The 14,276-nt window shown below is 39.5% G+C and overlaps 1 non-coding gene across 1 annotated transcript; it reads left to right on the top strand.

The window, feature by feature from the left end:
* Window positions 1-1,151: 1,151 nt before the first annotated feature.
* TRNAV-GAC (transfer RNA valine (anticodon GAC)) lies at window positions 1,152-1,227 on the top strand. The gene has a single exon. It is a non-coding gene; the product is annotated as a tRNA-Val (tRNA).
* The last annotated feature ends 13,049 nt before the right edge of the window (window positions 1,228-14,276 follow it).

The raw sequence follows: 14,276 nt of genomic DNA, 5'->3' as shown, positions 1-14,276 counted from the left end.
CCGAGTTCTGTCTGCTGCCCCTGCTTTCCTCCCCCTTTGACAGTTCTATTTTATTGGCACAGTACTTAAATATGGCATTGCAAGAAAAATTGGGGCGTTCTGACAACTACTACTCCAGAGGTTTTGTGAGGGTTGTTTTTTAACATTTGTTAATTATACAGTGACCGGAGGGCCCCAAATTGGAGAATTCTAATTTGCAAAAGGGGGCTGTATTACTTAATGGCTACAAGACTAGAATTTAGAGCCATGATGCCTGGGTTTGCCTTCAGACTCTGCCACTTGTTGCCTATAAAGCTTTGGAAAAGTTTCTTAACATCTCCAGGCTACCATTTTCTCATTTGTCAGATAAAAACAGTAATGTTGTGAGCATTTAAAAAGACAGTCCATATAAAGCTCTTAGCATGGTAAGTGCCTAGTCAAAGACAATGTCAGCTGGTTTTAAGCCAGTGTGAGGGGACCTAAAGACAAGTTAAAGGGGATGCCAGGAAGGGGATTTGGCCTCTGGTCAGAGCCAGAAGGCCCTCCTCATTCCAAGATGACAAAGTCAGGGAAATTTGACCACTTTTGCTCAGTGAACCATCACTTATGCTCTGTGGCCCAATTTCTTCCAATCACCCAAAGCTGCTCAGTAGCTGAGATGGTATTTGCATTTTCTGATACATTAAGGAAGTAGTTCATAGTTTTACAATAAGTGTTCATACAAAGGTGCTATTTTATTTATTAATTTGACTAATAACAAAGAATTATATTTACCAAGCAATTGAAATAGAGGAAAGTTAGGGATGGCTTAGAGTCTTCGTGGAACAAGATATACTGACATTTCAACTTGAAATAATTTCATATATCTATTTTTGCAGTAAATAAGAGAGTATCTTTTGGGGATCTTCAGGATAGATAAAGGCCATCAGATATTAGCAATTGAAAAAAAACATGTGAGAAGAAAATTCAAAATTGAGAATATTCTTACTCATGAATCTATTTTTTTTTCAAATATGAACGAGAAGGCTGATGTTGTTCAATTTCCATGTTAACATTGACTGTAGAACATCACTCCTTGTGAAAATCTTTTGTAGGTTCTTTATGGTCATTACATATTTTTTACTATATATACTTTTTATTTTGACAAAATACATAATATAAATTTCCATGTTGCCCTGGCTGGTTGGCTCAGTGGTAGAGCGTTGGCCTGACGTGCAGAAGTCCCGGGTTCAATTCCCGGCCAGGGCACACAGGAGAAGAACCCATCTGCTTCTCCACCCCTCCCCTTCTCCTTCCTCTCTGTCTCTCTCTTCCCCTCCCGCAGCGAGGCTCCATTGGAGCAAAGATGGCCCGGGAGCTGGGGATGGCTCCTTGGCCTCTGCCCCAGGCGCTAGAGTGGCTCTGGTCGCAACAGAGCGACACCCCCTGGTGGGCAGAGCGTCGCCCCCTGGTGGGCAGAGCATCGCCCCCTGGTGGGCATGCCTGGTGTATCCCGGTTGGGCGCATGCGGGAGTCTGTCTGACTGTCTCTTCCCATTTCCAGCTTCAGAAAAATACCAAATAAATAAATAAATAAATAAATAAATAAATAAATAAATAAAATAAATTTCCATGTTGAACAAGTTTAAAACATATAATTTAGTGGCATTAGGTACAACATTTACAATGTTCTGCAACCTCACCATTATCCAGGTCCAGAATGTCTCATCACCCCAAAAGGAAGCTCCATGCTCACTGAGAAGTCACTCCCTATTTTGCCTTCTCTCCAGCCCCTGACAATCACTAATCTGCTTTTTATCCCTATGGATTAGTCTTTTGGATATTTCATATAAATGGAATTATATCATGACCATTTTTAAAACACTTGAAGTAGGCTTCTGGCAAGAAAAAAAAATGAACTAATGTGTCTACAAAATGAAGACTAAATATATATAAGCAAGAAGGATAACTCAAAAATTGTAAAAAGTAAAACTCACCTGACCAGGCAATGGTGCAGTGGATAGAGCATCGGACTGGGTTGTGGAGGACCCAGGTTCGAGACCCCAAGGTCGCCAGCTTGAGCGCGGGCTCATCTGGTTTGAGCAAAAGCTCACCAGCTTGAGCCTAAGGTCACTGGATCGAGCAAGGGGTCACTTGGTCTGCTATAGCCCCCTGGTCAAGGCACATATGAGAAATCAATCAATGAACAACTAAGGAACCACACGAAGAATTGATATTTCTCATCTCTCTCCTTTTCTGTCTGTCTGTCCCTATCTGTCCCTCTCTCTGAGTCTGTCTCTGCCACAAAAAAAAGTAAAACTCAAATTTAAACAAAAATACCCATAAAAAATGTGGTTTCCAGATTAACATTCTAATTGATATTTTTAAGAAAGTAGGAGAAGATGGCCATAAATAAAAGGAAATTTAAGAAAAGAGGAATGAGCTCTTGGAAATTAAAAACAATATTTCCAAAATAAAAAATTCAATAGGTGCCTGACCAAGCAGTGGCACAGTGGATAGAGCGTTGGACTGGGACGCAGAGGGCTCAGGTTCAAGACCCAGAGATCACCAGCTTGAGTGCGAGCTCATCCGGTTTGAGCAAGGCTCACCTGTTTGAGCCCAAGGTTGCTGGCTCAAGCAAGGGGTCACTCAATCTGCTGTAGCCCCCCAGTCAAGGCACATATGAGAAATCAATCAATGAACAACTAAAGTGCTGCAATGAAAAATTGATGCTTCTCATCTCTCTCCCTTCCTATCTGTCTATCCCTATCTGTCCCTCTCTCTGACTCTCTCTGTCTCTGTCACGCACACACACAAAAATTCAATAGGTGTTAGAAGACAAAATGGAGAAAATTTTTAGAAAAGAGGGAGAGAAAGAATGAAGTTGAAAATTAAAAATATAGAAGACCTCATCTAGGAGGTTTATCATTTTATCCACAGTTGTTGTGAGGGGGAACATAGAGAAAATAGAGGGAAGAAAGTTGTTTTAGAAATACAAGAAAATGTTCCAAAGCTGAAAGATGGAAGTGAAGACTCTTATCAAATATGCCATTACAAATCCCAAATGGAGAATTTAAAAATGGCTTACATCAAGGTCTATTATGAAATTCTAGAGCCCTGGGAATTAATAATATAAAAAAGAACATTTATAAATCAATGAGAATCAGAATGTCATCACACTTCCAATAATGGTACTCTATACTAGAAGAGAGTACTGGTGTCTTTACAATGAAGAGGGAAAATAATTTTCAACCTAGAATTTTAGATTCACCAAAACTATTGAAAAAACAAAGGCATTTTTTACACAAAGATTTTTTTTTTACAAAGATACAGACTTCTTGTCTCAGGACATGCTTGAATAGAACTGGTATGAAACAGGAAGGAAGAAGTTCCTGAATGCAGAGAGCAGGGGAGTCAGGCAGTGGAGCCATGGTAGAGCTGTCCGGAAGAACACCGCATAGCAAGACCAGACAGTAACTGGGTGCGAATTAAAGGGAAGGCTCTGGGTAGGGGACCTTTAATAAAAAGGGGACTCAATACAATGCTTGATATGATGAAGCATTTGGAAATCACTAGGGTATGTTAATGCACGAAAAGCAGCAGAAAATTAAAAGGCAGTTGGAGACATCAGATAAAAAAAGAACTATAAAGAGAGAAAATGTAGTCACAGTGCAATCTGTTGCTTTGCAGAAGACATATTTATATTTACTGTGTCATAATGATGTAAACTACTGATCATAGATTTAACAAAAATAGTGAAATAACTACATTAGGAGGATATAGACAGGTGAGGAGGGGACAGTCAGAGAGAGTTAAATATGCATTAATCTTAACACCATAATCAATAGATAATGTTGACAGTGGACAAATCAAGAAACAGTAGTAGAATCACATTATCTGGAACTACAGAAGTGCCAGTAGAAGAAACAGCTTTACAAGGTTAAAAATGCTGCCATCTGGGGAGTGGAAGTGGGGATGAGAAGGGCTAGGGGAAAGGTCTGTTGTTCCCCCTCCCACCTTCTTTTTAATGCAATTTTAAAAATCATTTGCATGTAGTACATTGATGAAAATATGGAAAATAATCAAAACCAATTCAAGCTGGGGCATGAGAAAAACAATATGTAAATAGCATTTAGAAGCCAATTTATCTGTGATTGAGACAACTATGCAACACAAATATAGTTTTAAAAAATTAAATCCTATGACAAATGAAAAATGGCTTGCTCAGAAAAGAAGATGAACCTGCACCAGGCAGAAGTAAGCTTCCATCCATTTCCAGAAGAAAATTTACATATTCTCTCTGTCTCTCTCTCTTTTTTATTAAGTGGAAGGTGGGGAGGGAGAGAACAGACTCCTGCCTGTGCACCAACCAGGATTCACCCAGCAAGCCCTCTATGGGTGATGCTCTGCCCATCTGGGGCATTGCTCCATTGCTCAGCAAACAAGCTATTTCTGCTCCTGTGGTGAGGCCATGGAGCCATCCTCAGCACCCAGGGTCAACTTGCTCAAACCATTTGAGCCATGGCTGAAGGAGGGGAAGAGAGAGAGAGAAGGTGAGGGAGAAGGGTGGAAAAACAGATGGTCACTTCTGTGTGTCCTGACTAAGAATCAAACCTGAGACTTTTATATGCTGGGCCAACACTCGACTGCTGATCCAACCGGCCAGGGCCATATATTTTCATTATGAGAAAACATTTATGGTGTCTCTATCAACCTACAGCCTAAATGATTAAAATTAAAATTTAAGCCCTAGTTGGATGCTCAATTGATTAAAGGATCCTCCCAAAATACAGAGGTTGTTGGTTTGAACCCTGTTCAGGGCACATACAAAAACAGATTGATGTTTCTGTCTCTCTCTTCCTTCTTCTCTCTAAAATAAATTAAAAATTTTTTAATTAAAATTTAAGTTTTAAAACTTTACAAAGACCATTAAAAGGTTAAAGAATGCTGTAAGTTGCAACCTGAGTGGTGGCATGAAGTCCACACCAATTCCGGCATCCTTCAACTTCCAGTGACTCGGTATGTAAATCCTTAGGAATCAAGATAAATCCTAAAAGTGAAAAACTTTCATCTTCATAGGAAAAGCCATAAAACAGCATGTAGGTCAGTAAGAAAGGGATTTTTAAATTCCACCCAACATGTGCATACACCCAGTATGGTCCCCAAAAGGCTTGGGGCTGTCTGAAAAGTTGCAAGGGCTAGGTTGGGCAGGAATAGATGTTCTTCTCAGTCAGGGTAAACCCTTCTTGGTTCCAGAACACTATGGGAATCACAAGGTGTATCAGTTAGTTTGAACTGCCATAAAAAATGCCACAGACTGGGTTGCTTAGACAACAGAAACTTATTTTCTTATAGTTCTGGAAGCTAGAAGCCTGAGATCAAGGTGCTGGTATGTTTGGTTTCTCCTGCTGCCTCTCTTCTTGTCTTGCAGGTGGTCATCTTCTGTATGTCCTCACATGTTCTTTACTCTGCCAGTCCTAAGGGATTAGGCCCTGCCTTTTGCCTCATATAACTTCAACTAGTCCTTTGAAAGCCCTGTCTCCAAAATACAATTACATTGGAGATCAAAGTTTTAATGTATGAATTGGGGGAGGGGGGACATAATTCAGTTAATAACACAAGGGATGGGCGAAGAGCTATTCTAGAGTATGTTCTGTTTAACTCTGGTGGGAACCAAATGACCAAATGGCCCTGCTTTCAAGACCTATATACCTCAGAGCTTTCTGAAAAACACACATCAGCCAAACCTGGAATCATTCATGAAGCTATGCTCTGGAACCTATAGTTATCAGTGTCCATCATCAACAGGCTGCCACAGAGAAGAGCTCCCCAGAGAGGGATGCTTCATGATAGACACAGGAGACAGCCAATTGAATGCACATCTGATTTACCAGGTTACAATGCTTTGAATAAGTTAACATATTAAAGCATAGGACACTGACTTGAATAGGGTTTTCTGTAGGACTCTTCAAGCTGGGTCACAATTCTGGAGTTGGAGGAGGAATCTCTAATTCTTCAGTAAAGGTTCCTGTGGAGACAAATGGATCTTGGACAGGAACACTTGGAAATATACTTGGGAACCAGAGGTTGTGCAGGAAAGAACAAATATTCATATTTACTATATGGCTTAGCTGTAACAGAGTTTAGATCGGTGTTTCCCAACGTGGGGCCCACGCCCCACAGGGGGGCAATTCTATAGTTAAGGGGGGCAATTTGAAAATGGACTCAACACAACTTTAACTCTTTCGCCCCGGGCCATTTAAATGCAATGCTAGATATCGGTGCCAAATTTAACAAAAAATGCAATTCTTAAATAATTGCAGTAAATAATTATTAAGTATAATTTCATTTGATGAGACCAAAATATCAACTGGGTGATTGGCGTCATCAAGTAAACTTCGTCCTGGGTTCACCGCAGAGCATGCCGTCTACTGCGGGGAACCCAGATGTTTTAAAAACTCTCTAAACAACGCAGTTATTCTCACCTAATTGGCCCATCGCAACTTCTGTAGTGTTTCACATCATTCAGTTGGTGTTAATTTGAAATAAGTGTCAGTCAAAACTATTGTAAGAGCTCGTTGATTTAATAAATATACATATATATAGTATAGATATAATTGGTAAGTATTTGATTTTATTTTTATCAATATTAAACTCTTTATTAAGTACTTCTTGCATCAGGGCTAGAAAGCGCTAATATTTTATAAATATTATTGGGGCTATAATAGTGCATGCACGACAATTTTAATTTTAGAAGCATAACTTGCCAGAAAATTTTGTCAAGTGGAAAAAATATAAATACCTTTTGATTTGCGGTGGTAGTGTAGTAAATGTGTTATATACATTGAAATAAATATGAATTTTAGTATACATTTACTCTATGTCACATTGAATATATTTTAACACATATATATATTTTTTTCCTTTTTGTATTTTTCTGAAGCTGGAAACGGGGAGAGACAGTCAGACAGACTCCCACATGTGCCCGACCAGGATCCACCCAGCACGCCCACCAGGGGCGATGCTCTGCCCCTCGGGGGGGGGGGGGTCGCTCTGCCGCAACCAGAGCCACTCTAGCGCCTGGGGCAGAGGCCAAGGAGCCATCCCCAGCACCCGGGCCGTCTTTGCTCCAATGGAGCCTTGGCTGCGGGAGGGGAAGAGACAGACAGAGAGGAAGGAGGGGGTGGGGGGTGGAGAAGCAAATGGACGCTTCTCCTGTGTGCCCTGGCCAGGAATCGAACCTGGGTCCCCCCGCACGCCAGGCCGACGCTCTACCGCTGAGCCAACTGGCCAGGGTTAACACATATTTTAATATTAGTTTTTAATTGATCTTATTTTTATTTCTTATAGCCCATAGTAAGAGTGGTGTAAGCAAGAAAAAAACTCGTCAATATTCGGAGGAATATTTAAAATTTGGGTTCATACCCACTGTTCACGATGAGCGGATTCCTTTTTGTCTTTTATGCCAGCAATGCTTGACCAACGAATCAATGAAACGAGGTCGTCTTGAGGTGCATTTGAGGGCGAAACATAGTGCTCATATTAATTCAGATTTGAGTTACTTTAAAACTTTAAAGAAAATTTTTGAAAAAAAGAACAACATTAAAGTCTCTATTTACTGCTCATACTTCAACTAATAATCGTGTTCTTGAGGCTAGTTATCAAATTTCTTTATTCATCGCTAAAACTGGAGAAAATCACACTATAGGAGAGAATTTAATTAAACCGTCAATATCAACATTTCTTAAAACGGTTCTCGAAAAAAATAACAAAGATGTAAAAGCTATGCCACTCAGTGACAATACTGTTAGCAGAAGAATAGACGAAATGAGTGAGGATATTGAAAAACAACTTATTGAAAAGCTGAAAACAAGAAAATTCTCCTTGCAAATGGATGAATCAACTTTGAGAGACAGTGAGGCAGTATTGATAACTTATGTAAGATATATTGATAAAGGACATTTTGCTGAAGAAATGTTGTTCTGTAAAAGATTAGAAAGCACCACTACCTCCAAAGATATATATAATAAGCTAAAAAAACTACTTAGATGTCAATGATATACCAATGAAAAATATAACATCTTGTGCTGCAGATGGTGCTCCCAATATGATGGGCAAGAAAAATGGCTGCTTAAAATTGATGAAAGATGCGAATCCAGAAATGATTCCTGTGCATTGTGTTATTCATAGGGAAAACTTGGTAGCTAAAAACATCTCGCCTGTTCTGAATGAAGTATTACATACAGTAATAAAGTGTGTTAATGCTATTAAAGCTAGTGCCAAATGTGAGCGTCTTTTCAAGCTATTTTGTGAAGAACAAAATGAAGACCATGTGAGACTTTTACTTCATACTGAAGTAAGATGGCTATCTAAAGGAAACTGAAAAAATTTATGGAACTGTTTGATACTCTTAGTGATTTTTTAAGCGACAAACCTGAAATGAAGTATCTGTTAACAATAGATGGTAAAGCATTTGTGAGTTATTTAGCCGATATCTTTGAAAAACTAAATATATTAAATAAGCAACTTCAAGGAACAAATAAAACTCTTGTTGATGCAATAGCAAAGATATTTGGTTTCATTACCAATATTGAGTTATGTCAGAAACATATTAACAACAAAAACTTTAAACAGTTTCATTGGCTCCAAAAATGTGAAGTAACTGATACCGCTTTACTTGTTATTGTCAATCATTTGAATATTCTATTGGCTGATTTAAAAGAAGGATTTTCTGATTTAAAACAAATTGATTTCCCAACATGGATGATGCAGCCAATGTTAGTGGATTTGTCTGATATATCAAATATGCAGTATCAAGAAGAACTCGCAGAATTGCAAAATGATGAGTCAGTTAAAGCTTTATTTAATATCAAAGGAGCGATGGCATGGCTTTGTGAGGAAACAGAAATCAAATACCTGGCCCTGGCCGGTTGGCTCAGCGGTAGAGCGTCGGCCTGGCATGCGGGGGACCCGGGTTCGATTCCCGGCCAGGGCACATAGGAGAGGCACCCATTTGCTTCTCCACCCCCCCCCCTCCTTCCTCTCTGTCTCTCTCTTCCCCTCCCGCAGCCAAGGCTCCATTGGACCAAGGATGGCCCGGGTGCTGGGGATGACTCCTTGGCCTCTGCCCCAGGTGCTGGAGTGGCTCTGGTCACGGCAGAGCATCTCCCCTGGTGGGTGTGCCGGGTGGATCCCGGTCGGGCGCATGCGGGAGTCTGTCTGACTGTCTTTCCCCGTTTCCAGCTTCAGAAAAATACAAAAAAAAAAAAAAAAAAAAAAAAAGAAATCAAATACCCAAATTCAACCAAATGTGCAAGAAAACTATTGCTACCGTTTCCATCTTCATTTTTAGCTGAATGTGGACTTAGTGCTGTAAATGATTTACTGGTAAAAAAAAGAAATCGGCTGGATATAACACAACGTGGAGACTTGAGACTAAAGCTAACCAAATTGGAACCTAATATAAAATCTCTGTGCAGCAAGCATCAAGTGCAAGGATCACACTAAATTAAAATAATAAATTAATATAGAAAAATCTGTATTAAAATTATTTGGAATTTAAATTTCTGTTTTTCATTATATGTTTTGAAATTTTACTTACTGTGTTTTGTTAACAATTTCATAGTAATTTCTTCCTAGAACCTATCATTTATGTTTATTAAGTAAACAAATCAATTTTTTAATGTTAAAAATTATATAAGTTACATAGGGGGGGACATAAAAATTTTAGAAAGGTTAAGGTGGGGTATGGCACAAAAAAGGTTGGGAAATACTGGTTTAGATGGTTATAATAATGTCAGCATGGACTATTAATCTAACCAAAACTAAGATGAACTCTACTGGGAGGTTCATGGATGAGAAGGGCACATGTATGCAATTCACCAGAAAGTAGGGATTCCCATCTCTCATAGAAAGAGATCAATAAATCCTCATCTTTGCAAAAGGGGGAACACTTTGTAAAGTACAGGGATGGGCTAAAGTAGATTTGCAGTTACAAAAATAAATAATACAATAATTAACAAATAATAATACAGAAATAAACTGTATTTCATAACTGTAAACTTACTTTTGCCCTCTTCTCTGTATGATTGTCTAACCACTATACTATACACCTGAAACTAATACAAATAAATATTGAATATAAACTGTAAAAGAAAATATTTTTTAAATTTAAGAAGAAATAGAAAAAGAAAAGGCAGCAACTACAGATGCAATAGTAGTAATAGTGACAGCAATAACACCAGTGCAGCACTGGTCAGCTAATACTTTATTGAGAAATTTCATTCATTCAATAAGCACTTTCACAGAGGACCAGCCATGCACCAGGCCATAATAATCATGGTAGTCAAGGTTCCTGCTCCCATAGATTTTATATGCTAGTGGGCTAGATAGAAAAATACATAATCAAATAAATAAGATTTTTGTGTAATGTTCAGTATATCGAGAAAAATAAAGGATAATGGGGTAGAGAATAACTGGGAGAAAAGAATGATTGTTTAGACCAGGGGTCTCAAACTCAACTCAGCCTGTGGGCCGCAGAGCAAGATCACAGCCGTTCGGCGGGCCGCACTAGGTCTACAAAAGGCAACTGTTACGCAACACTTTTCTCACTGCAGTTGAAAACAAAAAAAAATCAGTACAACAAGCACAATCATACATGCAGTTTACTCAGTGTCACAAAACGACCAGAAACTGTAGTTCGCATCACAACTGCTGTTAACTAAGCTAATATCTAGCTAGGATGCTAGAGAAATGAAAAATACAAGTAGGCCCCTAGGCTTACTTAATTTTATCCAAAATATTTTGAACTTCATGGATTAGTCTGCGGGCTGCACAAAATTGTTTGGCGGGCCGCGAGTTTGAGACCCCTGGTTTAGACTGTATTTAGAGAAGGCCTCTTTAAAGAAGTGAGACTTAGGTGCTACATCTACGAGTTGATGCTTCTCATCTCTCTCCCTTCCTGCCTGTCTCTATTGCTAAACAAACAAACAAACAAAAACAACAACAAAAATTAAAGACCTGAGACTTAAACTCAGACCTGGGCAATGATAGGCAGCCATAGGAAAGGCAGAAGTAACAAGGTGTGCAAAGGTCCTGAGGTGGGAATAAACATGTGTTTGAGGAATAGTCAGGAGGCAAGTGTGGCTATATGCAATAAGGTAGATATGAGGAAAATTTTAACCTGAGTTTGATGAGAAATTATTGAAGACTTTTCAGCAGAGTAATGATAGAATTTAATTTACACTTTAAAAAAATCAATCTGGTTGTGGGGTGAAGGCTGGAATGGGGCAAGGGATGAGAAGGGAGGTAAAAGTGGGACTGAAAGTTCAGTGTGGAGATATTTGCAGAACTTGGGACAGGTTGGAGGCTATGGAGATAGAAAGCAGTAGATATAAAAAAAAGAAAGCAGTAGATAGATTTGGGCTGGGAATCTTAATTTAAGTGGAGGTCTACAGGGCAGCTGAGAGGTTGATCGGGTAAGCTCAGAGAGAGAGAGAGTCAGAAAGAAGAAACGCTGCTTCTGCAGCAGGTCTCCTCGAATTCCCAGGCTCCCTTTGACATATGTGAACAGGAAGCTCTGGTCAGAAGCGCTTGAGGGACCTGAGTGATTATGCAGGGAATAAAGACTTGCCAAATTGCTTTAAACTCAGCCCGTCTCCATCCCAGCTTTTACCACACTTGACGTGAATGTGTAACTGAGCTTGTAAATAACTGTGCTTGGAGGCAGAGCTGGGAATTACGCCCCTCTAGACAGCTATTCAGAGCCTGAGAGAATAGGGCCCACTCGCTGTAATGCTATGCATTAAAAAGCACTTATGCTGCTAAAACCAACATTAGAATTGCACATAAACATTGCTGTCATGCTCTCAATGAGACTCTGGAGTCCAAGTGGGACTCTCGGAGTCTTCAGAGGAGAAAAGCCATCTCAGGCAGTGCAATGATCTCTCCCCCATGGCCACAAACAGCACCACCTCTCTCTGTGAAGAATCCGCTCCATAAATGGGGAGAAAAATGAACTTATTTCCAAGCCAAGATTAAACTGGGTCCACACTGCATGGAGATGATGAGTCTCTGAGAGAAATGAAACCAAGCCAAGAAAGTACATTTATTTAGAAGTGACAGGCAAGGATGGTCCAGGTGTTCTGGGAGTTACATGCAGCTTTGTGCCGAACACATGGCAACATATGGCAAATTGTCAGAGGATGGATGGATGGATGGATGGATGGATGGATGGATGGATGGACGGACAAATGTAAGATCCATACACTTCCAAAGGTCTAGTGTAAATAACCCTTTTTTGTTCAGTTTCTATTTAAGAATCAAATGAATCTACTGGGCCAAGTCTCTACAAAAGGTCTTGGAGGTCAAGTGTGAGTGGTTGACATCCACCCATGAATTTGTACTGCATGCACAGTGCATCCATCCTGCTCCAGTAATTCATTCCCTAATGTGATCTGAAGTCTAGAATTACCCATGACTAAACAGAAGGAAGTGAGTCAAGATCAAGCAGTCATCTGGAGTGTCTCTACTGGACCACAGTACCCCCTAAAGAAATAATTGCTGGGATTAACTGGCTGTTCAGATAATTGTCAACTCTCAAATTTACTTGGCTCCTAAGGAAGTAAAAGAGGTATTTCTGAAACCTCTAGTGCCCAGCTGAGAGGATTAAGGCCTTGGACTAAGAATGCTGCCTTGGTGTGAGACCAGCCTTATGCACTGTGCCTTGTCTCTCATCTATAAGAAGGAATCAAATTACTACCAGTCTTGAAAGGATGATACAGGAGAAATAAATCAATATATAAGAATGTTCTACTTCAGAACCAAAGTATGTGAAACTCATGCAAGAGGAAAAAGATGTCAAAAACAAATGAACAAAATCCCTTTTAACCCTTAAAACAGCTGTGCTAAGGACTTGTCACTAAAAAGTCCTTTACTGATCATTATTTGCCTTTAGTGTCAAGATGATTTTTATTTAACATATTTATCAGTGACTTACATATGTCTCTACAACAAATTAAAAACATACATTAGAAATGTATAGACCTTTAAGAAAAAGGCCTAATGTTAGCTAGAAAAGAGATGGCAATCTCAACCAAAAATCAGACATAAACTTATTCAACCTCATGTAATATTTGTGCATTGAAAAGAGATACAGGCCCTGGCAGGTTTGCTCAGTGGTAGAGTGTCGGCTCAGCATGTGGATGTCCCAGGTTTGATTCCCAGTCAGGGCACACAGGAGAAGCGACCATCTACTTCTCTACCCTTCCTCCTCTCCCTTTTCTCTCTCTCTCTTACTCTCCTGCAGTCATGGCTTGAATGTTTCAAGCAACTTGCCCCCCCACCCACACCTCGTGCTGAGGATGGCTCCTCGCCTCCTCAGCCGTTCGTTTTTAGCAGTTTGTTGCTGAGCAATGGAGCAACGCCTCAGAAGGGCAGAGCATCCCCTGGTAGGGGGCTTGCTGGGTGGATCCCAGTCACTTGGGGTGCATGCAGAAGTCAGTCTCTCTGCCTCCCCACTTTTCACTTAAGAAAAAAGAAAAGGGATACAGAAGGAAGAAAAGAAAAGGAGATAGCAAATTATAGCACTCCTTGACAATAGCGAGCAAGAATTGATTGTTTTGTTTCTGGTCCTTCTTTATTGACAAAAAAGTATGTCAAACTTTTTAGAAACTTAGCCATAAAATTGTCTAAAATTAAAAAGTTCTATGCATTTCTGTGGGGACATTACTGAAAATGTTTCTTATCTTGATCTAGATGGTAATTACATGGGTATATACTTATACAAAAATTATTAAGCCATTAATTTAAGATTTGTGAACTTACTATATGTATGTTATACCTTGTTTTTTTTTTAAATCTTAAGACAATGAGAAATTAAATTCTAGAAAAATTAACTTAAAGAGAACAGATAAATGAAGGATCATTTTGTTTTTCATACATATTAATTGTAAAAATAGCCAACACTGATGGAGCATTTACCAAGTATCATGCCCTGTGTCAATTGCTTTATAATTAACTTATTTAATCTTCACAAATTCTATATTTTCAGTAAGAACGGAGGTTCAGCCCGGGCCAGTGGCTCAGTTGCAAACCTAACCAGAAATCCTCGGGCAAAGGAATCTTTGTACAGTTCAGGCAGGCAGCATCTGCAAGGCAAAGAACTGGGTTGTATTAGTTTCCTATTCTTTCTGTAACAAATTGCCACAAACTTGGTGCTTTATCAAAATAAATTTATTCTTTTACAGTTCTGAGGTCATAAGTCCAACATGAGTCTTACAAGGCTAAACTCAAGGTGTCAGAAGCGAGGCAGTCCCTCCA

This window comes from Saccopteryx bilineata, chromosome 10, assembly GCF_036850765.1.
Source record: "Saccopteryx bilineata isolate mSacBil1 chromosome 10, mSacBil1_pri_phased_curated, whole genome shotgun sequence".
Taxonomy (NCBI): domain Eukaryota; kingdom Metazoa; phylum Chordata; class Mammalia; order Chiroptera; family Emballonuridae; genus Saccopteryx; species Saccopteryx bilineata.
This window is presented reverse-complemented; position numbering and strand designations above follow the sequence as displayed.